Here is a 6000-nt window from a genome sequence, read left to right as displayed (position 1 = left end):
AAGGAACGTGACATTTGAAGAAAACATGATAGTTGAATTCCTGAAAAAATATTATAAATCATGCACACAAAGAAAAATCTCATCGAGCAAAGACAATTAGTGAAATAATGTAGGGAACTGGGCCAGTTGGTTGGCATTATAGATGATGGGGAAAACAGCTCAGAAAACAGGGACTATGAAGAGGAACATACACGGTAGTACAATGTTGTACTCGCGACTGAAGAATTTTAATAAAGGAACCGATGACAGAAAAAAAAAACCTACATTGTTTCTCGAAATATTGCTTACAATCAAAGGACCACTCTCGCCAGACGTGAAGGGTGTCAATAAAATACCCGTTCGCTATGTGAATCATTTTTCCTCGCATGAAGGTTATCTTTTTCGCTGACGGCGCCAATGATGGTTCATTAACACATGAATGACCATGACACAAATTGTGGAAAGCCTCTATAATCCCTCTCGTCATCCTATCCTTTTTTTGCGCCCAGGAGTGTGACTCTGCCAATGTTAGGCTGGCGTTTGCAGCCCCTGCAAGAATTAGCAAAAGCCCGCCAACCACGGCTCTGAGCGAATATAAATGTTCTCGTAATCTATTATTTAAACATCTTTCTGTTTGCCCCATGTAGCACCTGTTACATGACAAAGGTATCTTATGCTACACCACAGACGAAACACACGTCACAAAAGGTTTTTGTGCGCTTTGGTGCACTTCGCACTCTATCGGTCCCGCAGGGGGCACCTGTGAAAGCAGGTGTTTGGGGAGTGGCGTCTCCACGGACCCCGAGCCATGCGGGTTCGCCCGCCCACGTCTGGCTGTGCGTGGCTTTCCCGTGTCCGGGGAAAAGGGCATCCTGGTGGTTGAGCCGAGCCCGGGGTAGGTTTGGACCCTTCGGGGCCCCCCGGGTGAGGCAATACACCACTTCGGCCCCCGCTTCTCGTAGACGGGAGTCCTGGCAAGGCCCGGCCAGGATGATAGAGTCTAGTCGCCTTTTCCTCTACTATCCCCTCTCATCTTTTACCTTTGTCTTCTCCTTCTTTTCACTCTTCTCATTTCTCTTTTTTCCTTCTTCAACTCCTTTGGCGGCAAGGGCTAACCTTGGGTGGCGACAGACCCCTTGTCCAGAACCACACTCGGTTATAGAAACTGGGCAGCACTAATAGAGTAACGTCGTCAGCCAAGCCATTCTTGTTATGAAGTGCTACCTATTCGCTTATTGGGCTCGGTGGTGGGCGGTGCACCACAGTTTCCAAAAACCATTCCCCCCTTATGGGTTCCAAGCAAAAACAACCTGATCGGCCTCCGAAGAGAGGCCGGACCGAAGCACTTTCCACATTTCTGAAACAAGACAACTCAAACGATCACTTTACAAGATTTTTGTTCTACACTCCGACGACTCTTCTATGCCGCTCTCAAGACTGTCTCCGTTCCTTGTTGCTAAAGTTCTTCAAAACACACTCGGGGCAAAATATGAAGCGAAAAAGCTTTTTTCCGGCGACCTTGTTCTCGAGATTTATGAAAGGTATCAAGCAACTGCCCTCCTCAATCTGAATATGACACATGATCTCGAAGTGACCGTATCTGCACACCGGACGCTGAACACTATTCGCGGTTTGATATCGGAGGATGATCTCATAGCCAATTCCGAAGAGGAAATCGTGGAGGGTCTAAGCGGTCAAGGCGTTGTGGCCGCAAAATGAATTGAAGTCCGTAAGGATGGCGAGGAACGACCTACAAAACATGTCATACTGACATTCGAGAAAAACTCGTTGCCCCCTACCGTAAAGGCGGGTTACATTAACTGCAAAGTGCGGCCATATGTCCCGAACCCGCTTCGCTGCTTTCGCTGCCAACGGTACGGTCACGGCTCACGAGCTTGCCGTTGTCGTGAAACCTGTCCCAGGTGCAGCGGCACTGACCATACTGCTGACGACTGCAACCTCGACTATAAATGGGCAAACTGCAACGCCGGCCATCCTGCCTACTCTCGATCATGTAACCACTTTAAACAGGAAAAAGAAATACTTGCTCTCAAGGTGAAAGAAAACGTTTTCTACCAGGATGCAAAGCGCCGCCTCTCTGCTTTCTAGAGAGGATCCTTTGCCGAGGCTGTGTCTAGCAGAGGACCGCCACAGTCTAAGGTATCGGTGGCAACCCAGGTGTCTTTTTCAGACCACGGGAAGCCACTGCAGTCCTCTACGCTTAGGCTGAAGCTTGCGCTTTCTGGGCATTCTATCTCAGCTGCGAAAGCAGCAGATCCACCTAGTCGCACCAAGCACATAGGTGCCGCAGCAGCGACGGAGGTTACGCCTTCGTCCCTGCCTCCTGGTCCCTCCTCTCAGGCAACGGAGCGAGTGTCTCGCTCCTCCTCCCTGGGGAGAACTTCCCCGTCTATGAGGCAGCACGTCCCACGTGCAACAGACGATACCGGCGAGACTGTGGGTCGACCTAGCACGTCGACCGCTGCCCCATGAGGTGAATGCAGGGGCCGTGGGTTGCCCCTACGATACCTAGACAACTCTAAGGCCTCCGGTAGGCCTGCCAAGAAGTCCCTAGAACCAGAAAAAACTGCAGAGGCAGGCGACCTTTCTGCCCCAGAGCCAGATCCAGAGGATATCGAGTGGCAGACCCTGAAACCAAAACATAAAGGAAAAACACCAGTTTTCCCTTCTAAATAAAGCATCACATACATCACCCCTTTTTTTTCCATCGCTCCTCTAATAGTTAAATTTCTATAAAGAATGACGGCGATCATCCAGTGGAATTGCCGAGGTCTACTGAGGAACTTCGATGATATCGAGATCCTCCTGGAGCAACACCGCCCACATGCTTTATGTTTTCAAGAAACGCATCTCAGTTCAAAGCATACTAACTTTCTTAGACGCTACCATATTTTTAGAGAAGACCGAGAGGATGCGTGTATTTCTGCAGGAGGAGTTGCAGTGGTTGTCCCAAAGTACCTCCCTGTTCCCAAATCGCTCTTAATACTGCGCTACAGGCAGTATCGGTGCGTCTCCTCCTTCACAAAGTAGTGACTGTTTGTTCCTTGTACATTCCTCCTTCTTTTACTTTTCGACAAATGATCTTAATGATCTTTTACTCCAACTCCCGGAGCCCTTTCTTTTACTTGGAGATTTTAATGCCCACAACTGTCTATGGGGTAGCGACCACGTTGACGCCCGTGGTCGAATGATAGAATCAATTTTAACGTCTCACTCACTTTGCAATTTTAATACGGGTGAACCAACCTATTTTAGCCCATCCTCATTATCATCCTCGTGTATTGATCTTTCCATCGGTAGCGCTTCCATTTTTACTTCTTTTACATGGGTCGCAGATACTACCCCGCATGGAAGCGATCACTTTCCAAATTTCTTGAAAAACAACTTTCCCCCTAAGTCCGTGCCGATGCAGACTGCCCGTTGGAAGTTCGAGGAAGCAGATTGGTCTGTTTTTTACCGAGGCAACGCAGCTTGCATGTACATCATTTGATAAAATCTCGGTGGACCCAGTTACAGAACTGTTAATTGAGTCTATTCTCTATGCCGCGTCTCTTGCTATTCCTATGACTTCCACGCATCTCCCTCGGAGACCCAAGCCGTGGTGGAATGAAGAGTGCACTGAATCGAGAAACAAACGAATCAGAGCGTGGGGTATTTTTCGACGTTACCCCTCGCAGAGTAAATATCTCGCGTTTAAACAGATGAAATCTCGGCAAGATACATTCGCCGCCAATCTAAGCGAGACAATTTCCAGGGGTACGCCTCTTCAATTAATAGTACTGAAACACTAAAAGAAGTCTGGGATAAAGTTCATCGGATCGAGGGGCAATACCATGCTTTCGCAGTCCCGCTTCTTTCCCACAATGGGATCTGTCCAGAGATCCTAGAGGGTCAGGCCAATCTTCTTGGTTAGCATTTCGCTCGTGTATCAAGTTCCAAAAACTCTTCCTTCGCATTTCCCCGATACAAAGAGCAAGCGGAAGCGCAGGCCGTGAAGACCTCAGGTGATGTTCGCGACAGGGTTGGGCAGAAATACTCAAAAATGTATTTGGAAATACAAATACTGGGATACATTAAAATCGTAGCTGAAAAACTGATACTAAGATATATCTGTAAAATGTATCGCGATACATATCGGAAATACATTTTAAAAAGAGGCAAAAAGTATTTGGAAATACAAATACAGGAATACAATTTAGGGAGGGCAGAAATACTGATAGTGCCATACATTTTCCAAATTTTTTTGAGACACCAACTGAAATGAAGCTTGAAGTTTGAAGTGGATATTTTCGATCCCGAAATTACTTTCCTGTAGGCTTGGTACTTTGCCTTGAAGGTAGTGGTTTCGGACGACAAGGAGTCGTAAATGGGGAAAAAAAAAAGCGTTCCTTCAAGGGCTGACCGCGGTCCCTTCCATGAGACCCTCTCTGCCTGACGAGGGAATCTTGTCAACATTTATCACATGATGACACGGTGGAATGAACTAGTATTCTTTATCTGTAGGTGTGGCCTTGAACACGAAACTTTACCACGCTGCTGTATGAAAGGACAGTACGTACTTTCGTTGTAGGTTACCTAGTTGAAGATCGTGCATGCAGTGTCATTTGGAATTTTTGAGAATAGTGCATTTTGGAATACATGTCTTATCTTCTGTTACGGTTGAAAAAACGATACGGTAGCATCCCTGTTCTGAAGGTCCTTACTACCGACCCTCCGCCACCGACGCACCGATTGCAGTCCTCAAGTTTTGCCTAGCATTATCCAAACAAAGACCTCGTGGATTGCGAGCTGATATTGCCGGCACAGGTGCGCGGCTGTCCGAGAAACAGCGGTCTCGAGACGAGCCGCGGGATTGTGTAGTCTGGGATGGCACAGCGAGGCCACTTCTGGCCTCCTTCTGGGGTTCAGATCACCAAAGCAGCGGGTGACGTTCACGTCGGCTGATGACGTACCGTTGAGGCGTGCAATGTTACGGGCGCAGCCAAAGATGCATTCGAATATGTGCTAAACTTAACAGCGTGAGTCTTTCTAGTATTTCAAGTCAACCACCACCAGGCTCGTGCTGCAACGGAATGTGACTCAGCTTTGCCGGTTGGGTGTATTCTGTACGCTAAGGTGAGAGAGACGGTTAGCAGTGGGCATTGGATGCCAGCAAATCTTGACTCAAAAAATCCCTACCTAAGGACCTGCGGCAGAAGATGCTCTGACTCCACTCCTGGCGCGCCACTTGGTTCGAGTCCCCGACTACGCAACACTTCTCATAAGAGAGAACAGGACGAATAGAAAAATAGTTTGCAGAATGAAAAGGAACCTTGGTCAGCATAGTAACAATGCCCCAGCATCTCCTTGACTCTGTTGCCCACAGAAGTAAAAAAAGAGAAAGTGCGTTCGGACTAGTTTGTTTTTTTTTCCGGGGGGGGGGGGGGGGGGGGGTATTTCTCAAGAAATGTAACGAAATACATTTCATCCTGATTGTATCGCGATACAAAGAAACATTCGAAATGTATTTCGATGCAGAAATACAGATACTGGTGAAAAAAATGTATCGCGATACAGAAATACAGATACCAAATGTATTTCTGAAATACTATCGCGATACATTTGTATCGCGATACTGCCCAACCCTGGTTCGCGAGGCTTTCAAATCAACCCCTCATGCAGCACGAGCTCGAAATGGTCCTTCGCTCAACTAAGCCTTCAGCTCCTGGACCTGATGGTATCCACTACCGGATGCTTACTCACCTTCATCCTTCTACGCTAGCACTTAATTTGTACCTCTTCAATCGCGTCTGGCAGGAGGGTAGATTCCCAGTGGCGTGGAAGGTAGCCACAGTCGTACCACTTCTGAAACCCGGGAAGGACGCTTCTTCCGCATTTAGCTACCGCCATATTGACCTTACCAGTTGCCTAAGCAAGAGATTTGAAAGCATCATTGATAAAAGGCTCATGTACTTCTTAGAAAAACAAAACATTTTAGATAAAAATCATTGTGGGTTCCGT

Source organism: Ixodes scapularis, unplaced genomic scaffold (assembly GCF_016920785.2).
Source record: "Ixodes scapularis isolate PalLabHiFi unplaced genomic scaffold, ASM1692078v2 PGA_scaffold4__175_contigs__length_147842914, whole genome shotgun sequence".
NCBI classification, from domain to species: Eukaryota; Metazoa; Arthropoda; class Arachnida; order Ixodida; family Ixodidae; genus Ixodes; species Ixodes scapularis.
The sequence above is the reverse complement of the archived record's forward strand: the minus strand, read 5'-3'. Positions refer to the sequence as shown.